Consider the following 19,343-nt stretch of genomic DNA (forward strand, 5'->3'; position numbering starts at 1 on the left):
TAACAATTTTTTTATTGTCCTTTTTGTCAGTCTTGTACGTTTTTATGTTGATAAACGGGGGAATACGTACAGTAGGCAGTGGTAGTCACAGGTGGGGGGTGGGGGGTGACCATAGCAACAGCCAGAGTCCCTCAGATTTTAAGGGCCTAAAATAATTTTGTAACTCCTAATATAAATTTTAATGTTCATTAGTAGAATGTGTAGTACCCTACAAATTTAGTCCAGCTTAGCTTTTTATTTATGTTATTTGGTTGTTTGTTGTTTTTTTTTGTTTTTCCGTAGGATTTTTTTTTTTTTTTTTTACAAATTTATAGATTTGTCTGTACTAACACTTAATCTACAATGATACTTTAGAGATAAAAGAAGAATCAGGTTTAAAATCGGTTCTTTCAGGCAATTGTCTTCGCGGGGGTGGGGGGGGGGTGGCTTAAATCTCTAGATGGCGAGGGGGGGGGGGTGGTATGGGGGCGAACACTGGTAAGGTATATATTTTCTATAAGAATTCCATTTAGATCGGGAGTGGTGGCGAAAAAACTTTGAGGTTAAAAGCACAGTATTGATTGGGGATTATGATTGTGACAAGTCTAAGTGTTCGGTTTTGTTTTGAGTTGTTGGGTGTGAGTAATCAACGAGTTCCAACTGTCGTGTCTTTGATTTTTTTTTCTTTTTTTTTATTATTCTCTCATCCACCCACCCCCTACACACATATACACATTACTACATACACCATTCCATCCAAATAAAAATAAATTGTTTTCACTTGTTATGGCACATGTTAGCACAACTAAGAAACCAAACACAATGTTTTTATTCCATCATTATTACATTATTAAGCCACAAAACTTCCTCTTCGAAATGTTATTTTCTCTTGTTACAAAACTTTGTCCTTGTCTTTACCCGGAAGTCGCCTGTCGTCATCATTATGACGTCATAAACTCTCGACGACATAATGGTGTGTTTTCTCCTGCTAATAACAATGCCCCCTGTCGAAAAAAAAAAACTTACATAAACACGGACGTTAACTAGACAGCTTACAATACGCAAGCTTTTTTTTGTTCTCTTGTAGGCCAGTGGCGTCGCTAGGTTGGGTGTCACCCGGTGCGAAATTTCGTGGTGTTATGCCCCCCCCCCCCCCCCAAAGAAACAAAGTATGTATATATATATATATATATATATATATATATATATATATATATATATATATATATATATATATATATATATATATATATATATATATATATATATATATATATATATATACATAGGCAATATGTGTGTGTATAATACAATTGGATGTAGCATTGTTTTCTCTATAATTAGCACGTTTACGTCATGGTGTCACACCCACCCTCTTGTAATAATTATCGTTTTGTACTTAAAAGAATATTTAAGTTTAATTAATCATTAATGGAACTGTCAAAAGGCTTTTTTTGTTTGCACATTTGCAATTTTTACCCTTAAATGGTGTTACCAGGTTTAGTCCGCACCCCCCGCCCCGCCCTCGCTACGCCTCTGCATGTAGGAACCGTCAGTCCATAGCTGACTAGAACTGTAAAGTCTTTATTTATGACTAGATTATGTCTTATGTTTGATGGTAAAGAACGTGTTTGCTGTGGCGTGTACTGAAAAGAGGGGTGGGGGGGGGGGGGGGGGCGTTAAGCGGTGTCTGGAGTGAAGTGGTTGTGAGGATGATGGACTGCAGTAAGGTGCCCTTAATGTGTGTATAACTTCAAAATACTTTCACATAGATACATCAAGATATAAATAGTCATCGAGATAACGGTCAATAAATCCTTAAACATTGCCACTCGTATCGTCCAACTTTACGCATTCTATTGTTTAACTTTGCTCTTGTTATTGATAATATATGGAACTTGTTGACATTTTAGTGTTAGAAATTGAAACTTTAAAGTTTTGAAGTATTTCATTTATTTTATTTTCAAATTTGAATGTTAACTGTATGAGGCTAAAACCAAAATTTTAGTGTCTAAACTTCGACGTTTTAAATTCATTTTTTAAGTGTTTATCAATTTTTAAAAAAAAAGATAACTTTAATTAAAATAATTTATTACTAATTTTATTAAGAGGGTGGTGGTTGATGCAATCTCAACGCTTATTATCGATTTGTTTTTTTGTTGTTTTTTTTTTTGTCTTTAAGACATAATGACAATACGACAAATGATTTTATTACTTAATATGTCTGTTCAGTTAGCTCATTGCATGAATCCTAATTTTACTTTGTCGACTTAAAATATGTAACAGTCAAACAATTTTTTAAAATATCATTTTATCAGAAATAAGAGGAGAAAATATTCAGCAGACGATGAAAAATTCAGAGGATTTATACATTTTTTTTTAACTATGGCATATCTTGAACTAAACTTCGCAACGAAACGAAACAGACGTACAAACCAAAGGAAACAATTAACAGTTAACCCCTACAGTGGACTGGTTCTGTCGGCTCAAGTTTCGGGGATTTGCCGGCAACTGACGGAGAACTGTTCCGGGGGATTTGCCGGCAACTGACGGAAAAGTGTCAAATGTTGAAGGTAACAAAACACTTGGCGAAAGGTTGCATGCTTCAAATATTCGAGTGCGACGGGGTTCGGGTTCAAAGGGTTCTGGGGGTTTTGGTAAAGGACAGCCGAAATGCGGCTAAGAACACTGTGTAAATCACAGGGGAAATTTAAAAAAAAACGTACTCTGGGTTTTGTTAAAATCAACAAATCAATACAAATGGTTTTAAAAACAAAACAAGTTGGATAATTCTTCGTTTGCTTCAAGTAATTGTATGACGCGTATAAATATATAATCATAAAAAAATGGTAGATCTTCTATGTGTTAGAAGAGTGATAAAATATTAAACCGTGTACTAGAGCTCGTGTGTGTTTTTAACGCGTGTTGCTTTCAGACATTTGAAACCTTGGGAGGGTGCACTTGAAACTTCAGTAGAGGGGTAGGGGCGGACGCTGGTTGAAGTATATATTTTCTATATACATAATATATGGTTCCTACTTCGTCCGAAGATGGTGGGTGGGGGGGGGGGTGAAGTATTCGATTGGGGTGAGTAGGGTGCAGTCAATGTCTCTAAACAAGTTCATGCTTTCATGCTTTTTTATTTACCAAACCACATAATTAACCCACATAGAATATTAACACTTTCTCATTTCTCTATTTTAAAAAAAAACATTCTTAAACATCCGAAAAAAAACCCCAACTTATCTCTCTTTTAAGAAGTAGACTAAAAACTCGCCAAAATAATGTGCAGGGTGGGGTGGGGAATGAACATGTCTGCAAACAAGATATACGCCATGGAACAATTAAGGTTAATTGTGAATGTGTAAATAATGTTTAGAATAAAAGTCTGAGTTCTAACTCTAATAGAGGCAATAACTCTGATAGAGGCAATATTCTGACTAGTATTCAATATGCATTCAATGAACTAGTAGGCTACCATAATTTAGAATGTAACTCAAGGCCCTCTGTCTAAAAACTGTGAACACCGTTCAAGAGATAAACATCTGTTGTGTGTTTTATTAGAATATAATCAGCGAACAATATGTAGAATGTAACACACGGTCAAGGTAGAAAATAATGTGAGGACCGCTAATGTAGACACACTTCTGCCTACGCAACACGATCGGCTATAGAATACAAGACAGGTCAACCGTATACAACTTGTGAGAACCGCTGGTGTAGACACGCTTCAACCAGCGCGACACAATCTGCTTTAGAACACAAGACAGGGCAACCGTATGAAACTTGTGAGAACCGCTGGTATAGACAGGCTGCTGGCGCGTGTCCAGGTCCCATATGAAGGGCTAACGTTTGTTTGAATGTCGGATTTGTAGCGGCTTATCTCTCTTTGAAGAAAAAAAATGTCATTTTTTGGGAAGCGAAATGTGGCAAAAAAAAACGTTTTTTTTTTCCCGCTCTAGCTTAAGGGAAAAAATATGTTAAAAAGTTGGTAGGATATCCCAACTAAGAGACAAAGTATGTATTTAGATACAAATATTACAGATCTTTGTTAGATCTGTAATATTTGTCAATTAACTATAGTAAAATTAAATTAAAAGAAAGTTTTGAGTATAATATATATATATATATATATATATATATATATATATATATATATATATATATATATATATATATATATATATATATATATATATATATATATCAGAGGCGTAGCAACGGGAGAAGGGAGGGAGGCAGGGGGACATATGTCCCCGGGCGCCAACCTTAGGGGGCGCCAAAATGGGTTGTAAAAACAAATTAAAATCTCAATTTAGCTGCATTTTTGCAGTTTGAGGGGGGGGGGGTGCAAATCGAAAGTTTGAGGGGGGGGGGGGTGCAAATTGAAAATTTGCTCCCGAGGAGGAGTTTGTATGTGTGTCTGTGTGTGTGCGGGGAGTGTGTGTGTGTTTTCTAAATTTCTATGAATAAAATACCTCTCGAAGGCAATAAACATAGCTGTTCTTTAAAACGTATTTTATGAGTTGTAACTTGTGTTTACTGCAAACAAAGCCCTATGTTGAACCAAGCCAGACAATGTGTATTGATTCTCTCACCCCTCTAGTGCAGCATAAACACGTCCATTGTAGCGTTGCTCCCCGCGTGGATTAGATCAACACGGGGGGTGTCAGGGTGTTTGGCCTGAAACACAATCCCCGCCAAAAGACAAGGCTGGGGCCTGGACGCTGGCCGGTGCCAAAGCTCGCACAAATCGGTGTTTAACGTGTCAAAAAAACGCGAGGTGTCAAGCGGGGGTTTAATATCTAATATCTGCGGACCACCGCGGTCCGATACACGACCACCTGGTCAAAGGCTGTTGGGCCAACAAGCAAGGGTACATGTCTTTTTTTTTTTCTAAAGTGTGTGTTTTTTGCGCTAGTGTGTTTGTGCGTGTGTGGAGGGGGGGGGGGGGGGGGGGCGGATTAAGTTTGAGATTGAGATAAATAGTTTTCATGTTTGAGTTCTGTTTATGGGTTAAATAAAGACAAAGGCTAGTTTAAGGATTGTGGTAATGAGCCTTGTTTATGCTGCTAATTCTAAATTTCTACCCGTTACATTTTGGTGCATCTAATATGTTTTACATTTAAATTGGTTACTAAATTCGGCCTATAAAAACAATTTATTTGTAATTTTTAAAAAAAATGATTTCCAAAAGTATATTTATTTTCTTCCTGATGGCTTACAATAATAGCTTAAAATGCAATTAGTCACCTCTAACATAAATTTAAATTAATTTTTTTAAAAACTAAGATTGGCTTATTAAGTTAACATCCACGATCTACCGCCACAGAGTTTGCTATTTATTCTGTTTTAAATACGAGGTTTTATTTTGAGCGTATTTTTTTAGCAGCTTGGGTATACTTTTTGTAAGGGCTTTGATTGGCTGTATATTTTATGATGTTGCGTTAAGGGCGTGGGGTGGTTCAGCAACAACCCTTTACTAAAATGGTTTTAAATATTGATGGGCGGAATTAATGCTAGAATATTCTATAATCAGCCCCAGTTAGCACCCGTTCAAACCAGAAGGGCCTTCTTGGAGCAGAGGAAGTAGATTTCATCTGTATATCTGATTTCGTTGTTTGATAGTGTGGTCAGCGCTATGCCCAGCGGCCGTTACTTTATCTGACTTGGGCGCGGTACCCCATATAGCTGGTTAGACATGAAGGCGCCCTACTTCCTCGGTCCTGTAGGGCGAACTCCCCACTTCCCATGGAAATAATCATTTGCACAATCACGCCATCCCAAGTTATTTCTTTATCACCATATTACTTTAAATCACACACCCCATTCACTTTTCCTTTCCGGCAAATCTTTGGCAGTGTTCCCTCTAAGCTGCCTGGTTGCGCGGCCGCGCAGTGATTTTGTAAAATAAACATATCCTTCTATAAGACTTTTAGAACACCGCGAACACAAAATACACGTTGCACACTAACTTTTTTCCCTTAGAGGTAACATTGCCCTTTAGGGGGGGGGGGTTGTTCTCTGCCTCCCCCCCCCCCCCCCCCCCACCTCAACAAAACGAAATATAATTTATATAGAAAATATATACTTTTTCCCGCCCCCCACCCCCAGCCGGAGAAAAAAAAAAGAAAAAAGTCTGAGAGAAGCACTGATCCGTTTCATATTTTTTGGAGTGTTGTTCTATATAATTTTTTAAGAAAGTTTGCATCTCAACCTATATAAAAAAAAACATGTATTTCTCATATTTATAGTCTGTATCAAACCTTCCACAATGAAAAAAAAATTACAATTATATTTCTCTTTATTAATATGGACTTTGACTGCAGCTGTCGAAGCCGTGACCACACAGCTTAAGCCGGGATTCCACCCCAACCTTTTATTTTTTATTTTTTTACATCCGTCAATTCAAAGTTTACAAGTGTACACGATCATACACGTGACCACACACGACACCAAACAATGAAGCACGCTCCGCGCACCCATCCCCCGTGTGTCTGTAAGTGTATTTGCATTGACAAGCGCAACATTCTCCAAGACTCGCGCGTATCCCGTCGCTCGCCGAGATACCCTAAACACCGCGATTTAATTCCTGGTCACGTTTTGGTGGTTTTCGTTGACAGCCGACGTTTAAACGAATTCTATTGATCCTATTTTAATCAATAACATTCCGATACCGTATTTTAATTCTCCCAAACTGTTATTCTGTTTCTTAACTTTAAAAAAAAAAAAAAAAAAAAAAAAAATTCTCTCTTGCTTGATTTGGGAGAAGACGCGGAAAAAAAAAATGGCGTTGCGTTGATTAGAGTGGAGAATTGCAAGACCCGGGGAGGAGGCTTTGACTGTCGCACGTTCCCTACACAGTGATAAGTCACAGTCAGAAAGGTAATCTCTTAATACAGGTGTCCCTAGTGGCTCACCGCGCCCCTGCCTGGCTTCTTTATGGGCACGGGTCGTCATGGTAACGCAACCCGCGACTGGAATATGAGGTAAATTGGTAGGGAGCTAGGATACAGTTTTCCTGGGTTGGTGTGATGGGGGTAGGGGAGGAGTGGGGTGTACAGAAAAGGCGTGGTCTGTGCACTTGGGATTAGTTGAATTAATCCCGGCTTAGCCATCTATGCAGATTGTTTTTTTTTTAATCTTCCATTTTCAAAAAAAAAAAAAAAAAAAAACATGAAAGAAAGAGAAAAAGAGAAGAAAAAGCGAGTTGGAAGAAACTAGGAGAGGTGTAAGAAAACAAAAAGAAACATGACTGAGTCAAGTTTGGCTGACAACAAGATCCACCTATGCAAACAATCATTGAATGACGGATTTGAAGTTGGAAACAATCATGTCAGAAATGTTTCCAAAGAATTCTGACTACAGCTAACACGAGCTGTTACGTGAGACCAGGGAGGTAGGACACGAGACACATCTAATTCATGAGACACATCTAATTCACGAGACACATCTAATTCATGAGACACATAAGACAGGACACGAGACACATATAATTCACGAGACACATCAGATAGGATACGAGACACATCTAATTCATGAGACACATCAGACAGGACACGAGACACATCTAATTCATGAGACACATAAGACAGGACAAATATCTAATTCACGAGACACATTAGATAGGACACGAGACACATCTAATTCACGAGACACATCAGATAGGATACGAGACACATCTAATTCATGAGACACATAAGACAAGACATGAGACACATCTAATTCATGAGACACATCAGATAGGAGAGACGTCTAATTCACTGGACACATCGAATTCACGAGACTCATCATATTAGACACAAGACACATCTAATTCACGATACACATCTATTTCACGGGACACATCAGATTGGACACGAGACATCTAATTCACGAGACACATCTAATTCACGCGACTCATCAGATAGGACACATCTAATTCCCGAGACACATCTAATTCACTAGACTCATCAGATAGGACACGAGACACATCTAATTCACGAGACACATATAATTCACGCGACTCATCAGATACGACACGAGACACATCTAATTCCCGAGACACATCTAATTCCCGAGACACATCTAATTCCCGAGACACATCTAATTCCCGAGACACATCTAATTCACGAGACACATCTAATTCACGAGACACATCTAATTCACGAGACACATCTAATTCACGAGACACATCTAATTCACGAGACACAACAGACACACTATGCACTATAAGTTAACGAGACACGATAAACTATCGAGACACACAAGACACCATAGAAAGCGAGACACACCAGACACCTACGACACAAAAGTCACGTATACTGTGGCAAGTGCCAATGTATTAAAAAAAAAAACAACCTTTAAATACGTCATGCTAATTATTCTCCCTAAAATGTCATTAGCCGATTCACATGACTCCATACCCCACACGTGTCAGCCAACGGACGTGGAATTTCACGCACCAGTAATTACATGACACGTGACCTCATGACCCGAGCCACCCTCGCACCAACGGTTCGATGTCTGGAACAACGACGTCACCCCATGACCAGACGACAGGATCTTCACGTCTGCCACAACTTCTGCTCATCTGTAAACGTGTATCGTCTGCTGCTCTGCATACATTAATTTGGTTGGTTTAAACATAAAAATAGTACCTTGGACTACGAAGTCAGGTCATTGCACCTGTGAGTGGTTTGGATAATTAACTGACGAGAATACGCGATGGTCAGTACTGACCCCCTGGGTTGTCCCATGCCCCCCCCCTTTCCCTACTCCAACCCAGGCCATTGTTCCTTAGTGTTCTGGACAATTAACAGACTAAACAGTTCGTTGTCGTCTCGTCCCCCCCCCTCCCCCAACATCCGGGACATTACCCCCTGAACAACGCCAATTTAGAATAGTGTCAACTAGATTCTGTTTTACATTTACATGTTTAGTTTCGGTAAAAAAAAATGGGCATGGTTAATTAATGAGGTCATTGTAATTAAACCTCTAATTATTTCCTGGTTTGTGTAGGGAACCATGAAAGGGGAGGGGGTGGGGGATGGTGATGATCGAACCATCCTGAGATAAATTCCATTGGCTTTTTTAAAATGTTAATTTACATTCAACATTTTTTATGTAATATTTTTTATTTTAATTTACGAAAACTAGTTTCTAAATAAGCAAACTAACAACTAAAATTAAGTTACAAAATTACTTTTAAACTGCAAAAGTGTGACTTCACATTTGGGCAACCTCCTGTCGTCCTATTGTCCTAACATCACATTGTCATAACATCATATTTTCTTAACATCACATTGTCTTAACATCACCTTGTGTTAACATCACCTTGTCTTAACATCACCTTGTCTTAACATCACATTGTCTTAACATATTGTCTTAACATCACATTGTCTTTCCATCACATTGTCTTAACATCACACTGTCTTAACATCATATTTTCTTAACATCACATTGTCTTAACATCACCTTGTGTTAACATCACCTTGTCTTAACATCACCTTGTCTTAACATCACATTGTCTTAAAATATTGTCTTAACATCACATTGTCTTTCCATCACATTGTCTTATCATCACACTGTCTTAACATCACACTGTCTTAACATCACATTGTCTTAACATCACATTATCTTAACATCACATTGTCTTTACATCACATTGTCTTAACATCACATTGTCTTAACTTCACATTATCTTAACATCATATTCTCTTAACATCACATTGTCTTAACATCATCTTGTGTTAACATCACCTTGTCTTAACATCACCTTGTCTTAACATCACATTGTCTTAACATATTGTCTTAACATCACATTGTCTTTCCATCACATTGTCTTATCATCACACTGTCTTAACATCACACTGTCTTAACATCACATTGTCTTAACATCACATTATCTTAACATCACATTGTCTTTACATCACATTGTCTTAACATCACATTGTCTTAACATCACATTATCTTAACATCATATTCTCTTAACATCACTTTGTCTTAACATCACATTATCTTAACATTACATTATCTTAACATCACAATGTCTTAACATCACATTATCTTACCATCACACTGTCTTAAAATCACATTGTCTTTATCTACAACACTGGTCTTCCCCCTGGCGTGACCCGGCATAGACAGCCGAAGAAAGGTCACGTGATACGGCCTTAGGACGGGTTCTGACGGACGGCACCGGTCAGCCCAGCCCCCGGGGGCGTGTCAATGTCAGGTAATGTTTTATTTTGAGATCCCCTGATTTCTATCATAGTTCCCTGAGAGACGGCGGAGTAGGGCAGGGGATAAGTGGCATAAAAATAGTTGGGTGAAATCTTGGTTGGTGGAGGTGATGGACACTTGGGTGGTCAGTTCATTAAAAAAAAATTAAATCAGGTGGATAGTACAAATACTATAAGTAACAAAGAAGAGGAGTAACACGAAATATAGTGTACAACAGAATATAAGAATACACTCGGAAACTCAATTCATAAAACATAATATTTTAATGATTTTAAATAAATATTTAATTAAATAATTAAATATTAATTAGGGCCTAATATTCTTAATTATTAATTATTTAATTATTAAACCACTGTTAAAGGATTTTAAAACATCTCAAATGTGGTCACACAACGGCTCCATAGCTCAGTTGGTTAGAGCGTCTGCCTTGTAAGCAGAAGGCCGGGGGTTCGAATCCCCCTGGAGCCTATATTTTTATTCTATTTTGATAATATGCTTGTTTATTTTCTTGTACATGTTCATGGTTTGTAATCAATATCCAGGCTGTGACATTACCAGTTTTAAAGTCTTACGAGCCGGCCCGCGGCATAACATACGCCGCTATTTAGTTGTTGTTTTTTCTACTTTTCAGTAATTCATAATTTATGAATTCGAGACTACCAACGCTGACACTGAAAATATTTCTTTAAAACACTATAAGTAGCTAGTTAAGGACCATAACTCCCCCCCCCCTTCCCCCCCCCCCCCCCCCACGTTTAAAATCGTTTCAAACTAAATTATCTGCCCCTAATAGCCGTCACTAAACCCAACTCCACGAAGGTAAACAGCGTGAACCACAGCTCACTAAGATCATGTAGGGGTGGGGATGGTAGGGAGCGCGCTTGCAGCTTGTTTTCTAACGGCTCGAAGAAGAGAATTATATATATAGATGTTGTAATGTAGGGATGGCGCGGCCTAGCCGTAGAAAGTCTCATGTTCGAATCCAAGTCAGAACATCCCTAAGTCCACCCAGCTTCGATGAGTACCTAATTCACGTTAGGGAAAGTAAAGGCGGTTGGAGATAGTGCTGACCGCAATGTCCATTCACATGCCGAGGTCATTAAAACAGATTAACTCTGCTTCATCTGTCCAATGTGTCTTGGGTACGAACGGGGAAAGTTTAGGAATGATGTAATTTAAAAACGACGATTCTTTCGTTATCAATATCACATCTGCATTGTCTCTCATAGCTGTCTATTGTCTGGGTAAATGTCCTTATTGGATTTTTCTATTTCTTTATCGAATATTTACATGTGGAGTCATGTTATTGTGAGGCCTCACATGCTATACTTCGTTGTTATGTTGTGTCTACAAATCTAGACAAAGTAGTTGTTTCGATTTTAATCCGGTAATGTTAAGTAATGGAAAAGTTCATTATGTTTATAATGAGTAACGAAGGCTCCATAGCTCAGTTGGTTAGAGCGTCTGCCTAGTAAGCAGAAGGTCGAGGGTTCGACTCCCCCTGGAGCCTGTGAATTTTTTTGTAGTTTAAAACATTATTCACTTCTTATTGTGTTTTTCGTAGTTTTACTTTTGTTTTCATATATCATTAAATAAAATAGTAATTATTAGTCTTATTGTCTTTTTTTTTTAAATTATCCATAGTAATATCACATAGTAATATCACATAGTAATATCACATAGCAATATCACATAGCAATATCACATAGTAATATCACATAGTAATATCACATAGCAATATCACATAGCAATATCACATAGTAATATCACATAGTAATATCACAAAAAAACGAAGTTAAGCCGCTTCATCATGTTTTTCACGTTCACGTTTAAGACACATGAGACAGAAGAAGTAGAGTTTAAATTTAAATGGCCTCTGCTTAAAATGCGGATAGTGTTAGCACTTTGTCCAGACGACTTTGTTTTCCCAATGTGAGTTGAGTAACCATTAGAGCTGAATGGACTCAGGGACATCATACAGATTCGATAAGCTGAGTTAATGGAAATGTATACATATATAATGGAAATGTATACATATATAATGGAAATGTATACATATATAATGGAAATGTATACGTATATAATGGAAATGTATACATATATAATAGAAATGTATAAATAGATCAGGGAAATGTATACATATATAATGGAAATGTATACATATATAAAGGATATGTATAAACAGATATTGAAAATGTATAAATAGATCATGGAAATGTATAAATACATAATTGAAACATACAAATACATAATGGAAATGTAGGCTATAAATATATAATGGAAATGTATAAATGCATAATCGTATTTTTTTCCCGTTCGTGTCCAAGACACATGGAGCAGATGAAGTAGAGTTATGCTGTTTCAGATAATTCGGCATATGAAGGGATAGTGTGGTCAGCGAGGGGGGGGGGGGCGGGTGGTGCGGACCGTACCGGGTGACACCATTTAGGGGGGTGACACCAAGGCAAAAAATAGCAAAATATATAGAGAAAAACTTGAGGGAGGGGGGTGCAAATCGAAAGTTTGCCGGGGAGGGGGGGGTGCAAATCGAAAGTTCGAAAGTTTGTCCCCGGGTAGGGTCGCTACGCCTCTGGGGGGTGACACCAGTGTTCCCTCTAAGCTGCGCGGCTGCGCGGCCGCGCAGTACTTTCAAATGTGCCGCGCAGACATTTTCTGACCCCGCGCACAGATTATCAGAACGTCGGGCTAGACTGATTCATAAGAAAAAATGTGGCCATTGGTTTGAATTAAGCGACATTTTTATTGCCTGTTTTGTTAAACGAACAGTCTTTGTGTTTTGGTGCATAAACAGAAACAAAGGGGTATCATGGACTTGGGGGAGGGGGTGACCTCGGTTGTCATACCACAGGTCCAGTTAATGACTTCACTCTAAACTGAGCGGGGCGGGTACCGATGTGATGTCTGGGTGACCCTCCCTGTGCTTGATTTAATGGTTTACTGACACCTAATACCGGAAAGGGATTGTGGCTACTAGCTGACCATGCAAGGTTTTATTTTCTATTGTCACTGCCCTCCCCCATCTCCCAACCCCGACCCACCACCTGTAACTAAGACTGTTTACCCAAGTCAGATGTAAAATCTACTTTACTAAAGGTGGATGTCTTTTTTTTTCTGTTTGGTTTAAGGATTTATATACTATATATCCAATTCTTGGGATTATTACGTACACCTGGATCGAACTGTTTCAGTATTCACAGACTGGTTAGGTAAATCAGGAATAAATGTCCACTACTGTGTGCTATTTGAAAATGTTGAAAAGAAAAATGTGTGTAACAAGCAGTACAACAATGTGGCACAAAAAAAAGCGATAGATTCGTTTAAACTGGAATGGCTCAAAGTTATAGTAACAACCGATACGCCATATCAAATAATGTTTCGGTTGAATTAGAAAGCATCTACGAATATTCAGATGAGATTGGACTGAAGTGTAAGTTCTGTGCTGCTACTACTTGTAACAAAACCAACATAAACAACAAATTGGTCACAGGAAAGCTCTGGGAATCATGGGCGCTTGACTACTGTAAACGTCAACTATTGTCTCACGTTTACGTAGGAAATGTTGCGATTTCGTACAACAGCTCACATGGAACTGACCTTAAACGTCTGCTGGTTGAAACTTACATTGAGCGAGGAAAACTAATTGAGCAAAACGAGCGCCAGCGATCAAACGAGGATAAAGTTCGAATCCTAACGGATAATGTTCTTCTTACCATAAGGATGAACGCCTTGATGCTGTCGGTACAACTGATTCATAACCACATGGGGAAGTATGTTTCAATACCAGACAGTTGGCGAAGTAAGAAATACGCCTTTGAGTTTGTTCAAGTAATCAACGAAGTTGTTGTAAAGAACATACTGACAGAACTTGGAGCAGCATCATTCCACACGCTTATAGTTGATGGCATAACAGTACATACAATGCTAATCCTTTATTTTAAATTTCGTCCGGTCAATTCTGTATTCTACAAAACCGTTTTTAGTGGAATAACTCAGCCTACTGTAAGTGATGCCTTAGCTCTGGAGACAGCCGTAACACAGCACTACACTGAACATTAAAGCCAAGAAAAGTGTGAGTTAAACGAAAGAATCGACACAAGGCAAACCACACAGTACATACAATCAGTCTGCGACCATTCAAATGTTAGGTTTCCAGGAGATGAACTGCAGTTTTGGTCATCTTTTTTATGCTACAGGTTTTAAAAAATGTGCATTTGAGTTCGGCGTCAAAGGTATCAAAGAACTGTGCATAAAGTACAAAGACGGGTTACGTACAACAAATGATCAGTTAATTACCATCCAATACAATGACTTCAAATTTCGATAAAGTGAAAAACTCAAATCTGTTTCTGTAAATTATATATCTGAATATGCAAGATTTGTCAAAACAAAGAACAAAATTTAGCTCACTAAATTACATTATTGTACCTTCCAAGCATGCGGCGCTGATTACGAACAAGGTTTTAGCCTTATTAACATAATAAAAGTGCAAGCACGAAATAGACTTGAAGCCACACATTTGGCGAATCTGATGCAAACTAAATTATATCTAAATGCTGGAGAGGATGTGGATTTAAACAAAGCATATAAGGTGTGGAAGCAATGCAAGGTTAGACGCGAGAAATTGCAATAAATGCCCCTGAAAGGTTAGCTAATATTTGTTTTTAAATCAGCTTTATTAAATGTTGCATATGTTAAACTATTGTGTTTGTATTACCGTTATGGTATTAGCATTATTACCATATGAGTGTCTTACTTTAACATAGTAAGTCGACCATTTAACTTGTTGTCTAAGTATAACTCTGAAAGTTTTTATTAGTTTTTTATTTATTTTGATGGTATTCGTATCTCCATTTAATTGCATACGTTTCATAAGTCACACACATTATACTATTAATTTATCAAAATGCATGCCTTCATTATTATGCTTAATTGCAAGACTAAAAATACATATTAACTTGCCCAAGTCATTTTTAGCACCGCGCACACAACATATTTTTTGCACACACACTCTTGGTCCTTAGAGGGAACATTGGGTGACACCATTGAGTGCCGCACCGGATGACACCCGACCTCGCTACGCCACTGGTCAGCACTATGCCCAGTCGCCTTTGTTTTCCTTAAACTATGTTAGGTCTGCATCATTACAGAGTGGACTCAAGGACGTTATACTGACATGGACCCGGATTTGTACTCGAGACTTACAGGCTAGCAGCTTAGGGCACGCCGTCCCAAGTTTAATGCTAACACTCTGCCGAGAAAAAAAACTTCCCCCGCTGTGCCACGCCGTACAAATACATTATAAAAATGTATAAACACATTATGGAAATGTAGGCCTATACATATTTTAAGTATGATCATGGTGATACAAATGATAAGTATGAGATAAGTGTATCGAGATTGTCCGGTTAAAATATTTTAGCGTGCTAATCCCACTCAGAAACATTTTGTTTGAAGGATAACATACTAGATCTAGTAGCAGACGAGAGACACAACGTTATTAAAAGTTAGAAAGTCGTTTCTGTTTGTTTTCTATTAGAAACACTAAACCCGTGGTCTCTGAAGAAAAGGAGAAGAAAAAAAAAACTTCAAAGAAGTTTGAGTGCAGCAGTGCTTGTTTTATTATAGTATCAATTTTCCGCGCGGGGGCTTGCCTAGTTACCGCGAGACGAGAAAATCGTGACAAGACGAGACTCTAAGCGTTGTTGCCATGCTTGTTTTCTTGTCTCGTCTGTCGACTTATCTGACGATAAGCACTAAAACGAGGCTAAAGAGTTTAAAGGAGGAAAAAAAACATGAAAAAATATAATGTCCTGTTCTCTTTTTTCTTAGTATGGGTTTTCTTACTCTTTTATAAACCATAAAAAAATATCGAGATTTTTTTTAATCGAGATTTTTTTTTGTTTCATTACACTGAAGATTTTGAAGGGAGACAAACCAGTCGCGCCTTGTTATCACTGCCTGCATCGACAGTGCTGTCCCCGTCTGCTTCACCACCGCGATCGCGAGACGTTAGCCCTCGGGGCATGTCCCACGTGACAAAGGCCCTTAACCTACTACAAAGACGCAGGAGGGGAGATAACTTATACCTACTTTAATAAAGGGAAATAAAGCACGACCAAGACGGCCCTGTGTTTTGTGTCTTGGTACGACAACAGACCCCCCCCCCCCTTCCTTCCCCCTCACCCACGGGCGAGGATTTTATGGACCCCGGCTCCAGTCACACGTACCGACATGTCGGATGAAAAAAATAAATCGCACGATCCGACATGGTTTGTGGGACGAAAAGTCATTCGACAACCGAGCTACAAAGTATCGTCTTCTCCGACACGCTTTTTTAAACCCGCCTTTCAGTCAGATTTAATCACATTCTAGCACGCACGCACAAAAATTACTACGCCATTGAAACTTGGGACAATGTACTCTAATCCCGCGGGTTTAAAAAAAAATAGTCCAAATTTATTACTTAATCTTTATTTTATAGAATTTGCCGAGAACGCAACAACACATTTAAGCGTGTTGATTTAGTATCTCATCCCTTTTAAATTAAAAAAAAAAACACGGAACTTAAATGTTTATCTATGTCTAATCTGTAAAACCAAGTCTGGCGTAAAATTTAAACTATGCAGGCTAAACTGCTTTATCTACAAGATTAGTTTTTCCCACGCTAAACACAAGTTTTAATCATGAACTAAATACAAAAAGTAAACGCGCAGAATCGGGCTTAAGAGATTATCGTGTTGAAAACATCCGTTAATTATAAATTTAATTTAAAGCGAAATAGAGAGATTAATTGACTGACGCTTGCTAATCCAAGTGTACCTTTGGATTACAGGTTAATCCATTTCCGTTCTAGTAAATTAAGTTGTATACATTACATGGAAAGTAGTCACGTAAATTGTAAATCACGCCAAATATTTTAAAACGTGATCTCCTAAATCTCAAAGAAATTCGTATTACAAATCTTAATTGATGACAAAGGATTGCAGTAAACGTGATTTTTTTTAATCGTTTACTTCAAACATCAGTATCGTAAGTAAAAGCAATTTTTTTTTAAAAATAAAATAAACCAAAAACGTTATTGTATAAGTTATTTATTTCACGAATGAATCTACTCACTCGTGTGGACTGCTCACCTCATGTACAAAAAGTGTAACGACTCCCATAAAACAGTAATACATTACACGTTAACTGAACAATAATACATTTCATTCACACAATACAATTATACATTTCAGTCCACCCAGCTCTGATGGGTACCTAACTCACGTTAGGGAAAGTAAAGGCGAATGGGAATAGTGCTGACCACACTATCTTTTCATATGCCGAGGTCACATAAACAAGTGAACTCTACTTCACTTGCATCGTAAACATTCAGGTTTGAAAGGTAACTTTACTTTTACATTCTAAACAGTGTTCTATGCTACAGTCAATTTTGGATATTTACTTAAAGCTACTGCAACATCAATAGATTTCTCATCACATCAAACACAAATTATAAATTCTTTTCTTGGAGTGTATGATTGAAACAGTCAACCACTAGACCGTGTGATTGTTTTTACCATTCCCTTCACCCTTTACACTCGCGAACAAAGAAGGTAAGAACGTCCCTGTAAGTGTTCCAGTGTAAGCTCAGATTTAATGTCCAAGCTGGACCCGGGGGGCAAAAGTCCTTAGTGGACTTCCGGGGTCGGCCATCATCCCACTGCAGTTTACCTTCCTCGTCAATACATTTTGATTGGCAGCCACGCGCGGACACGTGCGTCTTAACCCCCGGGCCAGGTAACTTCAAAGACGTGTATAAGTTGTCCTACAAGTGGAATTGTCGCCCTCCCCTCCCCCGTCACCCTTGTGTTACCTACACCCCCCTTTCCCCCTTCCTCTATCCAGGTGTGGTTTATGAAGCGACCAGGTAATGTAAGACGCGTACTTAAGTAGCGTCCTCACAAAAATAAATCTCGACTTGATCTACCGTCATGTCTCGCGGGCGTTTAGGCCGTGCTCGTTTTACTAAAAGACTGGAGCCAGAAGCTGAGGGTCGTAAATCATCCCCCGAGGGTACGACGTTATTGTCTGGAACTTGTCTAGTAGCCTACCCCCGGCTCTTAAGCGTGGACGTTAAGTCTTAATACGGACCAAGTGTCCGTCTGCACTAACCGAACCCGATGCCTAAGTGATCTCCAGATAGATTTAACCGTCTGCTTTATTCTCTGATAAGAATCAGAACTAGCCATACCCTGAAGGCAAATCTTCCATTTTTCTGTCCAAATTTTTTTATTTTATTTCTTTAGAGCATGGAGAAGAAAAAAAAATAGAATAATAAACACCGGCTCTTTAGGATACTGTGAGAAAAACACAACTGACGGTCGTTATTTCTGATGCGTTTGGGTTTTGGGGCACGTCTTTTGTGTACGCCAGTTTTGTGTCTGTAGCGGAATAAAATAAAATACAGGACCGTGTCTAGATAGTGTCAATGTTGTTTAGGTCCGACTAATAATAACACGCGTTGGTTGTCAGAGTCGATAGCGGGTCGGCTATTGTCCAGCGGGGTGAATGGGCTGACATGTGTTCAAATACATATCGGAATGTCGTTATCTCTCGTTGTACGACTGGGCGAGGACAAAGGTCGGGGGCCCTCTCTGTGGGCGGGAGTAGAAAGGCTGGCCCGCCGTCAAATGATAAGTCGCGAAAATTGAATATTTCGTTTAATTGGTTTAGAAGTGGAGCGTCTTGTTGTGGAAATAATTGTATGCCTGCTATAAGATGTATTTGTAAAGAGAACGTCATACATTCAGATAGCCAAAGAACAGCATTTAAATGGACCTTCTTAACCATTTTTTTGTTCAAAAAGATGCAAATATTCCTATAGCCATACAAAAATATTAAAATAGACCTGCTGTAACGTATTTAAATTATAAAATTTTAAAAATAATTGAAAGGTCGTTTTCATTTTAGTTTGCAATGCGAAAAGATAATTCACCAGGCTCCAGGGGGAGTTGAACCCTCGACCTTCTGCTTACTAGGCAGACGCTCTAACCAACTGAGCTATGGAGCCGTTACTGCTATCAAGAAGATATTATTTAGTAAATCCCGATAAGACTGCAATTTAAAAAATAAGTAAA

The 19,343-nt window shown here is 38.4% G+C and overlaps 3 non-coding genes across 3 annotated transcripts; 2 read left to right on the plus strand and 1 right to left on the minus strand.

Annotated features, from left to right (window-relative positions):
- The first annotated feature begins 10,597 nt into the window (after nucleotides 1-10,597).
- Nucleotides 10,598-10,671, plus strand: Trnat-ugu (transfer RNA threonine (anticodon UGU)). The gene has a single exon. It is a non-coding gene; the product is annotated as a tRNA-Thr (tRNA).
- A 968-nt stretch (nucleotides 10,672-11,639) lies between these two features.
- Trnat-agu (transfer RNA threonine (anticodon AGU)) lies at nucleotides 11,640-11,713 on the plus strand. Its single transcript has one exon. It is a non-coding gene; the product is annotated as a tRNA-Thr (tRNA).
- Nucleotides 11,714-19,202: 7,489 nt separating this feature from the next.
- On the minus strand, nucleotides 19,203-19,276 carry Trnat-agu (transfer RNA threonine (anticodon AGU)). The gene has a single exon. It is a non-coding gene; the product is annotated as a tRNA-Thr (tRNA).
- Nucleotides 19,277-19,343: the final 67 nt, after the last annotated feature.

Source organism: Physella acuta, unplaced genomic scaffold (assembly GCF_028476545.2).
Source record: "Physella acuta isolate Inbredline_101_S28 unplaced genomic scaffold, ASM2847654v3 ptg000261l, whole genome shotgun sequence".
Taxonomy (NCBI): Eukaryota; Metazoa; Mollusca; class Gastropoda; family Physidae; genus Physella; species Physella acuta.